At 45.6% G+C, this 20,534-nt stretch overlaps 1 protein-coding gene across 4 annotated transcripts in view; it reads right to left on the reverse strand.

Moving 5' to 3' along the window:
- Nucleotides 1-20,534, reverse strand: part of SLC22A23 (solute carrier family 22 member 23) — a 169,022-nt gene that overhangs the window by 56,364 nt on the left and 92,124 nt on the right. The window lies entirely within an intron of this gene.

Genomic DNA, 20,534 nt, shown 5'->3' on the forward strand with positions numbered 1-20,534 from the left:
ATCTTACTCACGGCCAGAAACCTCCCCCACCTTCACTATGTAAAACATTTCAGGGTCATAAAAAACTATTAACTCAGATGAGGCACCATAGATTCAAATATAAAAGTATCTCAAGCATCTGGCATGTAGCACTTTCACTGCTATGGTTAAGAGCCTGGACTCCGGAGCCGGACGGCCTGGGTTCAAATCCTGTCCGCAGGACTTACAAGCTTGTGAGCCTGGTTCTGTCCTCTAGGAGTTCTGTGTGTCAGTTCTGTCATCTGTAAAATGTGCTGTTGTGGGCATGAAACTAGCACAGAGTGCTGGACACAGGAAACGCTGTTATGTTTTATAAGTAATAATATCATGCACTGTTACCATCATGCCAATGTAATCATTGCCAAGCCACTCTTTGGCTTCACTCGATCACTTTGGTATTCATCTGATCTGGTGAATTCAGGGTAGAACTAAGGTTTGTTCTAAGAAACTGAAAAAGAAGAACAGCCTGCAGTGACAATCTACACTCTTTCTTGTCCATGTATTTTATTTCATGGAGATTCTCTCAGACCTAGAAACAATCCATCAATTAAAAACAACTCAGTGAATCCAAGAAAACCACATCAAAAATCCCCATTGTTCAGTGACTTTTTTTCTACCACCTTATCAGAGAAGGCTCAAAGCTGCTCTCACAAGTGTGACAGACTTTGCCACTAAGCACAGAAGTTACCGAAGGTTCTGACAACTAAACAGCATGTAACAAGACGGACCTGAGCCACCTGGCTATAAAGCCAGGGGCTCACGGCTGCAACAGCCTGAGCATGTGGGCAATGGGCAGCCCCAGGCCCTCTCCCAGTTCTGCTGGAAGTGCAGTGTTGGCATGTGGGAGCTGTCAGGGGGCTGTGACTCCAGGAGATTTGCTTTTCAAATGCTTTCAGATCCTTACACATTTCTTGGAGGAAAAGAAAGTTGTGCTGCTCAGATCAGTCTCCTCGGTGATATGGGAGGAAGACCCCAAGGGAGCGAGACACTGAGGCCTGGGGGTCACCCGCTGGCCCCACAGCCATTCCTTGGAAAAAGGGTGTCAGCATCCTAGGCTACAGTCCCAAGGTAGTCAACCAACAGCATGTGAGTTTTGCCTTCAAGCTATTTTATAGATGGGATTAAAGACCAGTAAAGTCAGTTGAGTTTAAGAAAGGGACATTATCCTACATAATCTAGGAGGCCCCGACTCTATCAGTTGCAAGGACTTAAAAACAGAGCGGAGGCTTCCTCAAGGATGAAGAAAACACCCTGCTTGTGGATGGCAGCCCACCTCATGCCTGAGCTCCAGCCTCTTTCTGCAGGCCTGGCCTACGGGTCTCAGATTCCACCAGTTCCTTGCAGAAGATCTTTTCCTATGTGTCACCTCCTGGTTCTGTTTCTCTGGTTGAGCCTTGCTACAGCACTCACGCCTGGTCACACAGGGTCCCCAAGAAGCTCTGTGTCAGAATCTGCTCGCCCGGCTGGACACCTGGCCTTCCTGCAGTGCTGCCAGGAAGGACCGACACCTCCCGGCCTTGCTTCTCTTCCTAGGCGATTCCAGACCTGGTTCCCCAGCCTCTCAGGGCACTGCTGAACTCCAGGGACATCTAAGTCACAGCTTCTGGAGGTGGCAGGCATTGTTCTACTGACTCTGTTAAGTATGTAGGTGGCCCTTAGGGAGACGACGAAAGGACATTGAGAACAGGCCCGGACACGCTGCGCAGGCATCGTCCAGCAGAGGGAAGCCGGGGGGAAGGAAGGGAGCTGACAAGTCAAGGCGGCAACACGCAAGGACTGAACCTCGGCGCTCAGAGAGGATTTTGTAAATTCTGCAATGGAACAAAACACCATGTTGGCTTTTATCTTTGTTTTGGGGGCAGAAAGGTTAGGGAGAGGATGCTCTGTCCCACCGATGACCTCTCCAGCAGGGATTTGAGGGCCAGCCTGAAAAGGGAACAAACAACTCCCCAAGGCCCATCCAGGTGGGAAACCCCAGCATCCTAACCAACAGCCATTAAGAGGCTTTACAGGCAGAGGGAACAAATTCAAATACTCTCCACTTAGGGTGATGGTGTCAGGGCAGAACTAGCTGAAATCAGCCATGTGGTCTGAAGGAAGCGTACGGGGTGTGGAGCCCCTGGGGTGGGTCCGGGTGACTCCATCCCCGAATCTGGTTCCACTGTGACCTCTGAACCGGGAGCTCTCAAGGGCAGCCTCTGTGAATTCATGGGCTGGCACAGGACACCTCTGGGGGAACCTGGATAACGGGGAGGTGGTACAAGAACAGGGGAGTCAGGTGACTCCTATAGAGAGACACGGATTTGCTCTAGAAAACATACCTGAACGTGGCTGCTAAGAACTTGAACATACAGAATGCCCTCCTTCAGCTGAGACCAAGGCTCTGTCTTGTCATTCATTCATTCTTTGCCACCCACGTTGGGTCTGATGGGTTTTAAAGCTTATGGTTTTGCTGGTAGTCATTTTAGAGACTCTTGGCTTAAACAACTTAATTAAAGACAAAGACACCCGATTCACCCAGAACGTGGCCCCTGTGGATATGTGTGCTCTTGGCACTGGCAGGCCCCCCAGCGAGCACTCTGGTGCCGGACGGGAGCCGTGCCCCTGCGGACGGATGTGCTGGAGCTTCCGGGAGGAGAGCTGGGTGAGAGGCAAAGCTCGGTGCCCGTACGAACTGGCAGGACCGATCCCTGCTTCAGCGGCTGCGGTATTTGTCTGTCAGAAATAGCAGTTTGAGAGCTAGTTTCCAGCATTCTCTTCCTCCTCCCCAAACCATCCAGCACACTTGCTAACTAACTACTGTTCACTGGATTTGGGAATATGTCTTTTTAATTAAAAAAAAAAAACTTTTGGAACCAGTCTAAAAAAGACATTTCTGATCCTCCTATAATTTGCAAGTGAATAAGACACAAACTTAAGCTGTCTTAAATATATTTTTAAAAGACTGAGGGTGTGCTCGCTGAAGTTTGTAATTTCTTGGGATTGCTAAGTGTTCATGGCTCCCCTAAAATGAGTCTACAGGATTTTTCTGGGTGGGAGTTGGCTAGTAATGAAGGAAAGTGTGAAGTTGATGACATTTACACCAGAGGAAGAGGAAGTGTGTCTTCAGGAGGAGCTTGAGGCCCACACTGTGGGCCCACAGTGACGCTTAAATTCCTTCCCTGGCTTCTTCAGGCTGGGTGAAGTCATTCCACCAATTCGTGCTCCTGTTTCCTTGTCTATAAGTTGGATAATAACCATACCCACTGTACACCGGTGCATATCCAACAGCTCTAGAAGGCTTCCTATTTGCTGCTGTCCTTGAGACCTCAGGGGCCTCCGTGAGCTCTGGGTGGGCTCAGGTAGCCGAGAGACTCGCTCCGGAAGTAAGTTCTTCCCTGTGGAACCTCACCAGTCCTGTGTTAGGTGAAACTTGGTCGGAGATGACTAAAATGATATGGTGTACAAGCCCAGTGTGATAGGATTCTTATTTTTTAATAGCCTCTGCTATCCAGGAAAGGGCCCCTGCCCTGCCTGAGGTTGTAAGGGTGGTGGGGAGGGGGCCACCTACTTTCCCCCACAGGGCTTCAATCTAGCTGGAAACCCCTGTCCAGACCTGCCCTTCCCTCTCTGATTCACACTTGAGCTTCCAAGGAAAGAAACAGAGAGGTCTGAATTGAGGAGAAACAAGACTGTACGTTGATAAAAGCACATGCTCTCCCTAATGAATTCAACAAGGGTTTAAAACACATTTACTGTCCACTCTCCTTTCTGAGAAAAGCTGACACTTGCAGTTTCCCTGGGTCACTGACCACACCCAACACCTCTACACACAGGATGACAGAGGGGCTCAGGAAAGGGCAGCGTCTCCCCAAACTGCACTCAAGCACCAAAATTAAACTCAGCTCCTGAACTGGCCTGGAGAATGAGAAATCTGTCAAACCAGAGCACTGTTGAATGGCTCGGCCATCCCCACAAAGGGGCAGCCCCCAGCAAGGCCAGGGCCATGGCCACCAACGGCACACCTGTGCAGGAGCCCACGCTATTCCCACAGGCCACTCTTCCAAATGCACCATCCTTTCGAAGGGAGCCCACCTCTCCCAACCCACCTCTGTTATCAATCAAAAAGCTCAGAAGTGCACTGCAGCCCCTGGAGATAGACTGCGGGTGGCAGGAGGCCCTGCTTTCCCCAGGGTGTGCTCCCGCCTCAACTGGGAGTGCGGTTGGCAGTGCCACCTGCCACACCTGGGCACATCTGGGCATGGCTCCTCGAGCCTGGCTCCTGCTCAAACTCAGGGCTGCTGCTGCCCACCAGGAGGCCACCAGAGGCCCCTCCAGGCAGCCTGGAGCCACTGCAGGCTCCTCCTCATCTCTTCCCAAGGGGCAGAGCTCCAGAGCCCTTCTGGCTGTTCATGGCCTCTTGTCTCCTGGTACCTGCCAGCCCCTCCTCTTGACTGCACTTCCCTCCTTCCTGCCGCTCACCAAGCTGGCCTGGAAGTGAATACCCCTCTCAATAATCACCATCCAGGCCACGCACACAGGGCCCCCAGAATCCTGAATAATGGACCTCTGGGCATGTGACTGTAGACTCCCTTATTACAGCAAGAGGGCCTGAAACTGCCAGCCATGTAGACTTAAATAGCATTTGAGAGTATGACTGTAGAAGGCAGCTCCAAATCTTCCCATTCCCTAGGGAAAACTTCCTTTTCCCCTTAATTTAGGAAATGGTGACCTAAAGGAATTGTCAAAAGACTGAAAGGTTTTCTCCATTTAGAGAAAGAGAAAATAAAAAATACAGAAATTTAAGTACTTCCTACAAATCACACTCCAATGTCTGCCGGACATGCAGATATGCAGACACGCAGACATGAACAGTAATGCTGAAATGCAGAAGCACCAAGTTAACTGCCCGCTGAGTACCTATTATGTCTCCAGTGCTGGACTAAGTAACAATCCCACTTGCTATGGGTTAAACACTTAGGTAGGTATTTTTCATGCATTAAACTCATTTAATCTGCACAACTCGATGATGTTGGTTTTGTCTTTAATGCTTGTTTGACACAAGAGGACCCTGAAACTCAGAGTGATTAAGTGACTTTTCCAAGACTACACAACTAAGGAAAAAGCAAGGTAGGATTGAAGTCAGGCCCTGCTGTGCGCCCCCACCCCTCCGCTGCACGCGGGAGCTCTCTTCAAACGGAGTCCTGGTGAATAGAGCCTCCTTCTCGTGCCCTGCCACCATCTGAGCTCCATGGAGGCTAACGCTTCCTTGGCTTTACTCACTGTTCATCCTCAGAGCCTAGGACAGTGCCTCGCACATAGCAGAGGTTCAGGTGTCTGTCAAATTAAGAAATTTATAACAGATTTGTCTAATTTAGTCTCTTTACCTGGGTTCCTCTTTTCTTCAATTTCTACAACAGAACCAATTAAAGTCATGGTGGCTGAGATCTGTCAGTAAATATGCAGAAGCCAGTTCTACACAGGAGCTCATCATGGTCCACATATTCTTGTGTTGATAAAAACTGGGGGAATATCAACCATAAAACTCAGCTACATGATATAAGCCATAAAATTTAGTGTCCTTTCCAGACAGTAAATTCTACAACATTTTATTGTTTCTTTTTTTAAACTAATATCACAATTAGTCAAAATGAGGAATAGGGATTTAAATACTCACTAATGTTTCTGCCCAGCAATCTCTTCTGTTTGGAAAGTAGTGACTGACGCTCACCAGAATGTGCTTAAGAGTTTAAATCAATACCACCTTTAGTATTTAATACAAGAGGAAAAATCCAAGGAAAGAAATGACTTTAAACATTGAAAGAACAGCTTGAAGAACAGCTTCAAGCCCATTGAGATCCTTGCATTTCAGGTCTGCTTTGCATTTTCCAGTGAAGTGAAGTAGCAGAGATGGAGAATGGGCAGTTTTAGGGCCAAGAGCACACTTCCGAAATTACCACCCATGTTTTGCAGCTGCCGGTCCCAAAGTAACAATCCTCAATCCTCATTTTCTCTATCCATTCTATGGATCAAAATCACACTGATTTACTGATCATGTTTGCATGATTAGATTATGCATCCAAGCAAACAGGCACCTCATAGGCCTTCAGATTTGAAATCCCAGAGGAGTAACCAATATAACAGTCCTAAATTACTCCCAACTCTGCCCCACAGCACCGTGCACTCAGCTCCCCGCAGGTCAGAGGGCAGGGAGGATTAACCAACTTCATTTTCTCATCATCAGCATTGGTGATACTGTCGTTATTTTATGAGCTCACTGAGCAATCAGGAAATTAGGGGTTGGGTTAATGGTCAATAGAATGTCTCCATATGAGTTCAGAGTATCATTACTGTGTAACAGCTAGTAATTGTATATGCATGTCACTCTTCAGCATAATTTTCCTAAATAGGGAAGAATTATTAGCAACTTAGTTTTTCCAAGTGAGGCATTCCTTTTTTCTTATTTTCTCCCTTTTCCACGTTCTCTTTCATCTACATTAAAAAATTTTTTCTTTTGAAAGTTCATGCATTCACAAAGAAGAGAGAATAGTGTGATGAGTCCCCATACGCCATCTGCTAGGGTCAGCAAAGATCAGTATTCTGCTTCTCCTGGGTTCTTCTGCCTCTTTTCTCTCTTTCACTCTTTCCTGCAATGTTTTAAATCAGTCTTCAAATCATGTCATTTCACTTCTAATTAAAAAAATATGTCCTGCTATAAAAAGGTCATTTTCTTCCATAAAGACAAAGCCATCATCACATCTAACAAAATTAGTAGTAATTCTTTAATATTATTTAATATCCAGTCTGGGTTCAAGTTATTCAATTACTTCAAAAAATAAAATCAATTACTTCAAAAAATAAAAGTCTCTTTATGGCTGTATTTTTAAAAAATCAGGCCCGAACAATGTCCATATGCTGTACATTTCTGATGTCTCCTTCAATCTAGAAAAGCCCCTCCCCATCCACTTTTCCCCCATGGCATCTTTTTTAATAGTTGATATACAATATTATATCGCTCTCAGATATACAACACAGTGATTTGACGATTATATTCATTAATAAATGCTTGCCACAATGAGTGTCGTTACCATCTATCAATATACAAAGAAATTACAATATTATTGACTATATTCCCTGTGCTGTACTTCCATTCCTGGAACTAATTTATTTTATAACTAGAAGCGCATACCTCTTAATCACCTTCACCTATTCCACCCATTCCTCCACCTGCCCCCCCATGGCAACCAACAGCCTTTTCTGTGTTTGGGTCTATTTCTGTTTTACTTGTTCATTTTTTTTTATATTCCACATATAAGTGAAATTATATGATATTTGTATTTCTCTGTCTATTTCACTTAGCATGATACTCTTTTGGTCCATCCATGTTGTTGCAAATGGGAAGATTTCATTCTTTTTATGGCTAATATTCGTTGTATATAGGCACCACTTCTTTATCTGTTCATCTATCAATGGACACTTAGGTTGCTTCCGTACCTTGACTATTGTAAGTAATGCTGCAATAAATATAGAGGTGCATTTATCTTTGTGCACTGATGATTTTGTTTTCTTCAACTAAAACTCAGAAGTGGAGTTACTAGATCTTACAGCACTCCTATTTTTAGTTGAGGAATGTCAATACTGTTTTCCATAGTGACTGTGCCAATTTACAATCCCACCAACAGTGTAGGAGAGCTCCCTTTTCTCCACATCCTCACCCCATGGCATTGTCTTGTCGAAGACCCCAGGCGGGGTCTGGTCTTATGTGATCACTGCCCCAAGGTGGTGCTAACCTGTTTCTTCCATCCCTGCTTTAACCTCTAAACTGGAAGCCAGACCTAAAGGTGTGGTTGGACTCAGGTTCAGAGTTTTGGGTAAGAATGGTTCATGGGTGTATCTGTACTTCATGCTGTGGCACGCAGGAGGCACACGGACTTTGATTAATGCCAGACTGAGCAACAGATTCAAGTGGTAGATCTCTGGCTCCCATCTTGGAGACTTTTACCAACCTTTTTCCTACTGGTGTTAACTTCCTCTGATGATCAATGTCCTTATCAAATATTTCACTGGAGGTACAAAATATGGTTTGATTTTCAAATTCCATAATTCATTGTGCATTTTTTTCACCTTGAATTATTCTGTAAAGAACTTGTATTCACCATTGGAGATTATTTCTTTACCAAGAAATAAAGTTACTTCAGAAGAGGCAGCCATATATAATCATGATCACTCTGGGAGATAATTTCACATGTCGTCTCCCTCCAACAGCGCCCACTGCATTCAGAGCAAAAGTGAAGCGTTTCACAGGGACTCAAGACCTCCTGTGCTCTCGGCCCGCCCCTTACCTCTTGGACCTCATCGTCTGTTACTTTCCTGTCAACCACTCCACTCAGCTACCCGGACCTGCTTACAGCCTGTCCTCTGTGCCCCTGACATGCTCCCCAGAGGCGCACGGGTCCCTCCTCCCTTTCTTCAGGTCTGCGCCTCAGTGCCAGCCTATCAGGGAAGCTTTGCCTGACCACAGTGCACCAAAAAGCAATCGCTAGCCCTTTCCCCCCTCCCCACCGTCACATGGGTGGGGAGGGGGATGTGTCTCTAGAACAGTGGTTCTCAAGTGTGGGCCCTGGCCAGCAGCAGCAGCAGCTGGGACTATGTGGGAAACATAAATTCTAGGGCCTTTCTCTGGACCCACTGAATCAGAATCAGGGGTGGTGCAGCCATCTGTGCTGGCAGGCGCTGCACAGTTGCTGATAGTTGTCAAGTCCAAGAACCACTGTGGTAGACTTTACAAGTAGTATGTTATTTAATTCTCCTAATTACCCTATGAAGCAGGTACTATTTTATCATCCCATTTTGGAGATGTCCAAACAGATTTCTGGGCCCCACCCCTGCAGATTCTGATTGTGGTGGGGGAGAGGGGGGCCAGGGACAGAGTCCCAGAACTGGCATATCTAACAAATTCTCCGGTGATGTACATGCTGCTGGTCCATGGACCACACTTTGAGAACCAGTGCTCTGAACACTGTAGGTAGAGTTTTACACTTCTGAACCCTGCAGTCCCATAATTAACTTTCCCTTTGTAGCATCAGTATCCTAAAAACAAAACAAAGCTACATTACACCTTATAATACCTGTGAGCCTACTGGTCTCCGAGTGACTAGATGTTTCCATTTTCTATCACATGTGATTTATTTTTCCATTGAACAAAATAGTTCTGCAGACAAGGTAGAGGCAAAAAAACCTGGCATTGCAAAGTAATTCAACTCTCAATTTATTTCAGATGAAAGGAAACTCAGAGAACCTCCGCCAGAGCTGGCCAGTCAAATGCCAGCTAGATAAGAAATGTGCGAAACTGCCTTAGTGGGAGGGGTGGGGCCTGTGGCAAATCACCAAGTGCTCACCCAGTTTAAAGGCCTTCAAATTCAATTAGAAAATAAAACACTGTCTAGGTCACACAAAACATGACTAGGGTCAGGGTCTAGCCACACACTGTAGGCCTGCAGCCATTGGGCCTCACCCAAACTGCTCAGTTTATTCAAGGGGAAAATAAGGTCACAGAGTCCGCAGCAAAAGTGAGACATGAATTCCGAGTCTCTGGCTCTCCGGGCTTTACTACGTTGCGTCTGGAGAATACAAGTCACTCGGATTGTTTTTGGTTTATTTTTAAATGGAGATTACAATAAAAACAGAAATCAAATTTGATGGGACATATGGCAGCTAAAATTAGCTCTCTCCTCCTCCACCAAATTGGAAAACCCCTCTGTGCTATATTCAACTGAACAACAGTGGCCAACGATCAGGCAGTAGCTGGGAAAGGATTTTCAAGAAACAGGTATGTGGTAGGGGATGAACTGGATGAGGAAGCAATAAGCAGTCTTCCTCCCGACCCAGGAGCAAAGAAGAGTCCTCAGCAGCAGTGAGTGGAAGGTTCTGTGGTGTTCCAAGACCCTGAACTATCTTGCGTCTCACAGAGCTTTTGCACCACTCAGTGTTGACCTCTGAACTTCTCATACACGTGGCAGGGGTGGGGTGGATGAGGAATTTGACACCATGGAGCACTAGTCTCAGCCAAGTTCTGCCCTGGAAATTTGGAGACAAATTCACTCTGTGGCAAAGCCTCTGGTCCCACGTGGGGGACGAAGCCTCAGAGGGCCTGGCTCTGATGTCCCATCTAGGGACTCCTAAGGTCACACTGTGTTCATCACGCCCGCGCCCTGCTGCCTGCACAGTGTGGGCTCAGTAAATAGCTGCTGAGTAACACATTTGTAAACTTCAAGTAACAGAATCCTCCCCCCACATGTTCGCCAAACTCCTCCACAGCTTGACTTGAGGTCAGTCCACAGGACAAAGCCCTACTGTGACCCCGCTTACAGCTGTGTGGCCTGGAGGCAGGCGCTTACAGCTATTCAAACCTTGGTCAGGAGCCTTGCCTTTAAGATGAGGATTACGCGTTTCTTCTCTCTCCTGGAAGTCAGGGGCTTGTCTTCCCTGGGAGACTCCATCTGCCCTGCAGTTGAAAGATGTATCACTTACACGCCAGTGGCCTCAAACCCAGGCCCTGGGGAATCTCTGTGCTAACGTATTGCTCTGCTGTTCCCTAGAAGTGGCTGTTGGAAGCCGTAAAAATTAACACACAGAGATTTGTGCCTCACCCAACTCAGCAGTTAAGCAAATGTTTCCCAGCATGGAGGCCTGACCATGTAATATAGTATTGCATGTCAACTCTACTCGACCTGGAGGTAGAAGACAGCACCTGTGTCACGTGTGTCCTGCTCATGGTGATGGTCACACCGTGTCATTTCTCACTGGGACTGATACAGTAGCTTCTCATGAAGTGGTATCCAACATGCTGACAGATCATTACCCCTAAACCACAGCTCTGTTATATTTCAATGCTGCTAAAAATGCTATGTCAAGTCCAAATTCTGAGCCTGCTTTTCACACATCTGATTTCTCCTCGGCCCACCTTCCCAGGCCTGTTTCCCTTCATGCTGTGCTCTCATCACCTAACTCAATATTCCTGGCAAATCAGATGACTCTAAGCCTTACACAGGACGCCCATCCCTGGCCTCCCTGCCTCTGCCCCCTCAAACTCCTTCCCTCCCATAAAGACCCCACTCCCCTGGCATCTTACCTTTTTTTACAAAATTATAGTTGATATGATATTATATTGGTTTTAAGTGTACAACACTGTGATTCAACAATTATATCCATTACAAAATGCTCACTATGGTAAATGTAGTTACCATCTGTTACCATACCAAGTAATTACAATATTATTGACTATATTCCCTATGCTATACTTGTCACCCCCATGATTTATTTTATAACTGGAAGTGTGTATGCCCCTTTAGTTACAGGCAACCATGATATAAAAGAACTTTTGTAAGACTTTGTAACTTTTGCAAAAGTTGGGGGCTTTTTGCATATAAATGGCAGCTTCCAAAGTGACTGGAGTTCTAACCACAGTATTAAAACATTGCTAAATGATCCATTGTATAAAGGCAAAAAAGGACTTTCAAGGTCCCATGTGAAAAAGGATGAGACAATTGCCATAGCAAATTTGTAAAGCAACCGACTGCGATTATTATGGAAAACGGACGGGTCCAGCTGGGAAAGGGCAGCCCATGTGCTGATGGTTGGGCAGCTGGACTTTCCCAAGGAATCTGTGGTTTTGATGGGATCAGTTTAGAAGGGACACACTAAGTATTTGCAGAACCAGAAATGGACACAATATAGGTTTAAAGTAATATTTAAAAGAGTAGAGTCTTCACATTCCATTACTTCTTTTAAGTATTAAGTAGAATGGTCAGGAGCCCGCTGTACGTTTCTGGGAGGCGCATCCTTATCATCATGCACGCGTGCTTTCCTGCCTTCCAGTCATTTCACACTGTCGCAAACTGCGTGCAGAGGAGCCAGGAGACAGCACTCCTGGGAGTTCTTGATTCTGTATGAAACGTGTTCAGAACTTAAGGCATCTTAAAGAGAAATGCTCCCTACATCCAGGCTCTAGGGGCTGACCCAACCCATCGATGATGCCCTTACAAGATTTGGGCCGAGAGTTTCTCATAACGCATCCCTCCTATCAAGTTGGGCAGGGGTAATACATACAAAGGATTTGAAGTTTAGAAAAGTAATGTCACTGAAATCCAATTTTGTTTTTGTTCAAAAGATTTTATCCTGAAAGCCTACTTTTAATGTGGTGCAAGATGCTGTTTCAAGGTGAAGCTTGGAGGGCACATTTGAGTTCATTTTTAATAAGACGACCGTCAGACCTCATGGGAAAACTTCTACGTGGGTCTGTTTCATTCTCTCTCCCTCCCACCTACCCTCCCTCACAGCAGAGAGAGCTGCTCCAGAACATAAAAACTCAGAGGAGTCATTCCATTATTCCCCTCTGGATGTGAAGCTACAGTCACTGGTTAATCATTTCTGAGGTATTAGGCGACATTCAAATGTAAATGCTGTCGTATAGAACAATGCCAACCATCTGGGGGTGAATGCGCAGCCAGCCCTTCTGATTCATGCTGGGCCGCCTTTGACAAAGTTGACAGAAGAGAAAGGGGAAAAAGAGCAGAAAGCACATGAACAATGCATTTATTATCTATCGTGACCAAAGCTCTCCAGCCAGCCTGGGGGAGAAGGAGCCAGGCTTGGCAATAAAATACAGACAGAGAACAGTTCCAGGCTAGCCCTTCCTTCCCTGCACTTGGTGTGGGAAAGATCAAATAAAACTTGAGTGACATGCTTTGTACAAAATAAATAATTCATGTAAATTGTTTAAAAGAAAAGTTAACATTTAAAAAATCATGTAACTTAAATCTCTACGCACTGCTCTCATTTCATAAACAAATACTAGGGCCCAAAGTGATTAACTGTAGTTTGATTCATGGGTAGAGGAGGCAGTCTGCCTAGTGGACTTAGGAAGATAATCCGGTTAGTGACTCCTAAACCAGCATCTTGTTCCTCTAGGTAAATAATGTGGGTTTAAGCGCTACGTTGGTCTGTGTGAAAACCTGTTTACGGTCACCATGTCTCAAGATGGAGCCCTGAATTTCAAATCAAATGCATTACAGCGTGATATTTTAAGGCTGTGTATCTCCTTATCATCATTCACCTCCTTGAAAAAGTCATTTTTGTGTGTGTGGACATACCGAGATATAACAAATTGAGATAAAGTAAAATTGAAAAGAACGTCTCTGTTCATTTAGGGAACCAAACATTAAACTTAAAATTGAAATTCAGAATGAAGCACAGTCCCAGAAACTATGAAAGTGATAGTAATCTCCCCCCACCCCACCCGGGGCCGATGAAAGCAGAGGTCTCTGAAAGCAGTGCTACTCAGAAGTGGGGCTTCCTTAACCCTCCGCACCAGATTTTCCAGACTCGGGGCCCTCAGCCCAGACCTGCAGAATCAGACACTTTGAGGGCGGAGCCCCACAAGCCGGAGTTCAACAGACGGTACAAGAGATTCTGACGCACATTAAAGCTTGAGGGCCTTTGTCATCAAGTGTCAGCAAAATTGCTGGGATTTTCCATCTGCCCTATCAAAAAAGAAAGACACAGGCCCAGTATGGTGTCACTTCTGCTGGGCCAAGTCACCAAATCAGGGCTTAATACCTCACCTAATCGCAGTTTCAACCTCCTCCAGAAATGTAATCAGGCAGGAATTTTCTGGTCAGCATTGATAAGATAATGTCACATGTGTCCTCTCCATTCCCCAAAAGAATCTACCTAGTAAGACCATTTTGTCCCCAGACGAAGGTGACCTCACCTGAAATTATATGTATTTTTGTTTATGATTTCCTTGTCCTGCCTTAAAAACCTCTGCCTTTCTGTAGTGCTTTAGAACATCTTTCTGTGCTAGAAGGGATGCTGCCTGACTCATGAATTGCTTAATAAAGCCAATTAGATCTTCAAATTTACTTGGATGAATTTTGTTTTTTAACAGTCTCAAACTACCATCATACAGATAATACCTTCACCTATTGGTGTTGGAGAGGAAAATCTTTTCCTCTATCCTTTTGGGTTCTTCATTGGGGTCTGTAAAATAAACTGACAAAAGACAGATTAGGGAGAGAAAAGACAAAGTGTATTAATGAAGGTATGTAAGCAGGGACTCACAAAGAAAGTGGCTCAAGGAAGTAGTTAAAACTGGGAGCTTACATACCATTTTGGGGTGGGGAGGGAGTTAGGATATCAAGGGATGGTAAATGGTGGTAAATGACTGCAAAATAGATAAGATAAAGTATTGGGAGGTAAGGTTTGTTTTAGTAACGTTTGCTTAAGTAATTTCTCTCTGGTGACAGGAGTCACTTTTTTCTCCTGGGTATGGGAAGTTTCCTTAAAGGGAGATTTATGACAGTTGAATTCTTTCAGAAGGATCTGCTTTTAGGCAGTAAGAGGATTATAAGGAAAGCCTCTTCCTGCATCTTTGATTCTCAAATGCCTTCATCTCAAAACAATGCTTATGCCATGGTGGTACATTCCGGACCCCTTCATTAGCCAACACGGTCATCTGCATCAGGGCATTTATTCCTAACCACATTCTTGTCATGTAAACAAAAGTTATTCCCATTTTATAGTGCAGCCCCAAGAGGCAGGTTACCAAACAGGCCTCAGGTCACATGTTCTCAGATCTTTTTATTTTAAACACCAGGCTTATCCTTTAAGAGCAAAGCAAACAACCCTGCCCTCCAAGCCCATTATCTCCCTTTTAGTCATCTCTTTTCAGTAAGGCTAGCAGTTTATCACCATGACCAACAAGGAGAGCAGCCCTTAGTAAGCTAAGCTGATCAATGAAAGCTCACTCCAGTGTTTGCTGACACATAATTAAACACTCAGCAACCAGCCAAATGTCTAAGGACCATAGGTTGCTCCTGAATTGTCCATCTGTTTCCAAACATAATGACACTGATGGATGACCTTGGGGACTAGGGTGTAGTTAAACCTAGTGAAGAGGTAATCGTTGTCAAACACTAGTGCCAACTAAGAAGCAGCTCTTACACAAACAAGAAGGAAGAAAGCCCTTTCATTTGGAAAAGGACAAGTAGAAGATAAAAGATGGAGGAAGAAGAAAGTTATATTCCAGGAATATATAGGATATTATTTCCTTCTATAAATTGTAGACTGGATAATTAATTCCTACGATCTCCTAAGAGGATTTTTGCTAAGGAATCGTACATGAATTAGAATATACAGCCCAGTCTCTGATAGTGGTGGAGGAATATCCTGGTTTCTGCAGATTTTTCTTCCAGAACTGCACCTGTCCAATATGGTAGCCATATATGGCTATTTAAATTTAAAGTTAAATTCAATCAAATTAAATAAAATAAAACATTCAGTTGCTTTGTGCACTAGCACTGGATAGTGCTCATCTAAATGGAGAGCAGTCATCTAAAATCTAATGTTAAAGTGTTCTGGGCAAAACTGTAATATTTCTAGAATATTGCACCTGGTTTTAGTGCATCCTCAGGGGTGGAGAGAAGTATGGTGGCTTTAGTGCACCTGCATATGAATGGGCATTCCTCAGTGATGGATACAAGTTCATCTCCATATCAATGGGTAATTATCTGGGCAACTGAGGGCTTATCTGACCCTGAGAGGTGAAGGGGAGGGCTGGTTTTGCTTCTGCCAGAGCAGGAGAGATGGCCCCGGACTGCAATTTGTAAGCAATAAACGGATTTTAAACTTTATTTCTCCCTTTGACTGATTTCGGCTTTAGAGGTATTTTGCTGTGGGATTTCCTCTCCCCAGACTTACAAGTGTCAAGACAAAAAGACACTTTGCCAACATTCTCAAGAATATGTAAGTAGGAAGGAGATAAAAACTGAACTTAAATTTGTTTTTAAATCTTGAAATATTTATATCTATTGCTATATAGAAATATTTCAAGTATAAGAAATAACAGAGAACACATGTGTGCCTAACACTCAGCTTGGTCCAATCATTCCAGTTACCATATCCCCCCATTTCCCCCTGTTTAAAGTGAGGTTAAGAAATAAAACGCAACAAATATAATAACAAAAGCCCCAATGGACCCCTTTGATGAATCCAATAAATGCTTTACTGAAAAGTTCAAGGGATACGAGGAAAGCGTGTAACACGACCATGCAGTTAAGAACCTGGGCTCTGGAACTGGAAAGCATGAGTTCTAAGTTTCCTGGATAACGAAGACCAATTCTAGAATGTTTACAGCTTCACTGATATTAAAGCGAAACTAATCTGCAGAGCATGATGCATAAAGATCCTTTTTATAGAGGTAGAAATGGACAGCGTGTCTTGAAAGAACAATTTTCAAACTTTGAGCATATTAAAATAAGTAATCATTAACCAATCACAAACTCTTTTAAATATCACCTTTTGGTCCTTACAACTTAAGAAACTAGTTTCTTGCAAACTACCCACCTGCTGCCTCCTTAAAACAGAGACAAGGGGCTTCTGTAACAGAAAATAGTTTTCTTAGTACCTCTGGGTGCCTAGGGCAAGGCTACCATCTCCCTAGTCTTAGTAAATCATTCAGTACACTTTAAGTGTCTGGAAAGAAGCAGACCCTCACAGGCAACCTTCCTTTATACAAAGAAAATGGTTATTTATCATCTAATACTTGACAAAAGATCCATCGTTAAGTCTAATAAATATATACCTATATCCAAATGCAAAAACCATCTGGCTTTGTCAGCATTCTTTACACTCTTCATTTTAGTGTCTCTTCTATTATATTTGAAGGCAAATCCTGGCACGCTAAGACCCCACCCCTTGAGATCCAATCACCAACGCAGAACACACCCCACCCCTACTCCTTAAAAATGCGCGTCCTCACCCACCAGCTGCTGCTCCCTCTCTCTGGGGGCAGCCACTTTCTCTTTCAGATAATAAAATCTCCTGCGTGGGCCCGTGTCTCCTGAGTTGTTCTGGGGTAAGGAAGGTGGCTGCGAGATACCCTTTCAATATTCTCAAATCTGTTAGACTCCAAGAATCAGCATTTGGGGAATTAGCACACAGAGATGTTTGAATGGCTACAGAGATTCAAATGATTGAGAAATAAAGGCAAAGGCGGGTGTTTGAATTTTGTACAGTCCATCCTTTTTCCTTCAAAGAAAACACTTCCTTAGAGGGAAACCATTCCCTTTTAAGCTGTAAAGAAAGTACACAGAGGCAACATTTCTAAAAACACAGTGCCTTTTGTAGGACAAGACATGAGACCTGTATTTATGCAGATGCGAGGTGGCAGGGACCCGAAGGTCAGAGCAGCTGGCGACACTAGACATTTCTATTGCTATACAGAAACAGCTCTGCTCTAAATAATTATGTGATTAAACTAGCCTATCTGATGTTAAAGAGATTCTTGTTTTGGTTTTGGTTTACATTTATAACGTGGGGTTCATACAGCTAAGCCTTTCCCTTATCTCGGCGTCTACTATCTCTCAAGCGTGTAGTCTGATGTAGGCTTCTTTGCTATTGCAGAATGTGCCACGGGACCCTGAAGCAACACGGTACCATGCTTGCTGTCAGCTGTTCTATCGCCATGCAGGGCTCCCACTTGAATACTTAAAATGATCTTCTTACAGCTTATGGGCAGTTCTACTTGGTACCAATGACATTTTTTCTCACTCCAGCTGCTCAAAGCCAGAGATGCACTCCTCTCTGTTGGGGGACATGGCCTCCCCTCAGTTGGTGAATGATGCCAAAAGCATACTGTCCCAGCAGAACACAGAGCACGTGACCCCCCAGGAACACGGAGCGGGGCCCAACCCTAGCGTGACTCCCCGACGCCGGGTGCCCTGGGTCTCCTGAGCAGTTATCCTGCCCGCCTGCCCCACTCCCAGCACACGCAGGAAACCTGGTGACTTCTCCTGACACTGCCCTCACACGCATGAGCCTGGCTTTCCTCTCCCCAGGGGCCACCCACAGCCTGTTTCCCCACCTGCTCTGCCTGTCCCCACCCTGGTCTCGTCTGCAGTCACCCACCCAGACAGCTGCGATCCCCTTGCCCAACCTCCCAGCTACACTCAGCCAAAGTCATCTCTTCAGGACACAGATCTGGTATTATCTCACTCTTGCTCTAAGACCCACTGGATCTCCTATGTTACCCAGGAGGCTCCATGGACTCATGGAGGCCTCTTCCTTGTCTGGCTCAGGCCACAGCTGGGAGCTCCACCCTCCACCGCGCAAAAGCCCAGCTCTCCCCACCCCAGGAAGAATGGGATGCAGCCTCGGCCCCACGCTCTCCTGTCCTTCCCTGGCCAGGCCTCTAGGTCCTGCCTAGATGTCGCCTTCACAGCACTCATCCCTGCTGGGGGCACCCCTGTCAGATTCTCTACTGCGCTAGACCCAGGGCTCAGGAGGAAAGAGACAGTGCTTTGGTCTTTAATGCCATGTCTCTGATCCTCAGTGCCTGCGCATCACAGTGGTCTGTCCCTGTGGGGAGAAGCAGGTAGAGATGGGATGGAGGGACTTGGTTTCTGCCCATTGCCTACAACCACTCCAACTTATGGTCCTAACCTTAAACCAAAGCCCAACCATGATGTTCCCTGGAGCAGGGGTTATCTTTTCTATAAGCTTACTTTTTATCTTCTTATGTCTGCAAGAATGTTCTTTGGTGGCTTTGTGGCCATTTGCTCAGAGTGACAATAGCAGCCTGCAATTTATCCACCTTCCTCTCACAGCTCTTTATTTGGTTAGGTCACTGCCTCCCATCTGTGCATCTACAGGAGGGCACACTTGGAATCTGGGCACTGTGTGGAATGCGTCATCCTGCCATTCTGCAGTTATTGTGCCAGCAAACATGTGAGGGTCCACCACACCCCGGATGCTGACTGGCAGTGGTGCTTTTCCCCACACCCAGGACCTGCCTTCCCACCACCTGATGCCAGGTGCCTCCCCACAGCACATGTTCACTCTGATCTAACTGGGAAGCTGCAGGGAAAATATGGCTTCAGAGTCCCTGAACCTTCCAGCAAGGGTCCTTGACCCTGAGGAGACAACCCCTCCCCACCAGCCTAGAGGTCAGGGCTGTTACCTCAAACAGGCCAGGGCAGATGGTGTCTGGTCTAATTCAGGCTCTTTGTTCTGGAGGGGAAGCAACTGGTATTCTCTTCCCTTCCTCCCTCTACCTCAGCCTTCACCACCACCCTGGAAATCGAAGCTAATCCTTCATTATCCCTTCAGAAGAGTAAACACTTCTCCCTCCTGGTTAATGAGAGCCACAGAGCATCCCTGAGGCAGAATACAGAAGCACGACGTCCTCTGGTCCTGCCAGGACACCTTCCCCCCAGCAGCTCAACAGTTTCACTCATCAGAAGCAGCTAGCGGGCCTCAGGGCTATGGTCCCTGCTCCTCCATCCCATGGATGCCTTCAGGGCTGGGAGGCCCAGAGCCCCCTGGGGAGGCTGCCCTCAACTGCCAGGAAGCACAGGACTATTCACACTGTTCAGGGGAACCTCCAAACCTGCTTTTATCCCCTACCTCTCCAGCTGTCTCCCCACTTCATTTTCTAGAACTGGTCCTAGGCAGGAACCTAGGGGGTCTGTCTCTCCCTCCTCCTCCCCCATCATTATCCTACTTACCAGAAGACTTTTTAACCCCACTGCCTCTGACCACCAAACCCAGAGCCAAAGCTCCAGGGCAGCCTGGTGGCCCCCAGAAGTCCTGGAGCCCTCTTTAGGATATGGATCACCCACAAGGCACCCCCAGTGGGACCCTGAATTACTACTGTGCCAAATATATTCCTTCCTTCTTCCTCCTCCACCTCACTGTAGCCTGGCCTGCGGTTAGGGTAACACCTTATGGTTACATGAGCTGTTTTTATCAGATTTAAATGTATCATCCCTCCTCCCACACATGATTGTGTTTCTGTTTGGTGAAGGGTCCTGAATATCTAACCAGATGCTTTAACTGTCACTGAGTCCTGAGAGGCACAAGAGCAGGAAGATGACGCCAGAGTCTTGGAACTACTTAGAAATAAGTGAACATGAAAGCGGGGAATTCATAGTGGGCAGCACCCCAAACAACCTAATATCTTAAAGATAGATGTTTGCTTGTTTCCTCCTCTCTGTCTTTGGCTGTTGACCTAGGAGAAAGGACCTATGCTAAGATTCTAGAAGCCTCTGATACATGAAGGAGGATGAGTACACTCAGCTCTGCCCTTTTTTGTTGGCTAACCTTAGCACTCCATTGATTCTGAGACTTTGTGTTTCTTGGGGTACACAGAAGTCTGGGGGGCGGGGAGGGCCATGGTTGATACAAAAGTCTTTCCAAGTACTTGACAGCCATAGTGACCAAGTATGTCCACACCTACACACACCTGCACACACCCACACACCTAAACACACCAAAAGTTATGATACAAAACTTTGCCCTTCTTGTGTGTGAGGCACTATATCCTATTTCTTTTTCTTTTAAAATGCAAATGGACCTCATTAACCCACTGATGTGTTATGAACTGCTTTAAAAAGCTGCCTTAGAGTAGGGCTCAGAATTGCTTCTCACACTTTGTCTAAGATTAAGTGTAAGCAGGGTTCAGATGACCCATGGGCCAA

Source organism: Manis pentadactyla, chromosome 16 (assembly GCF_030020395.1).
Source record: "Manis pentadactyla isolate mManPen7 chromosome 16, mManPen7.hap1, whole genome shotgun sequence".
NCBI classification, from domain to species: Eukaryota; Metazoa; Chordata; class Mammalia; order Pholidota; family Manidae; genus Manis; species Manis pentadactyla.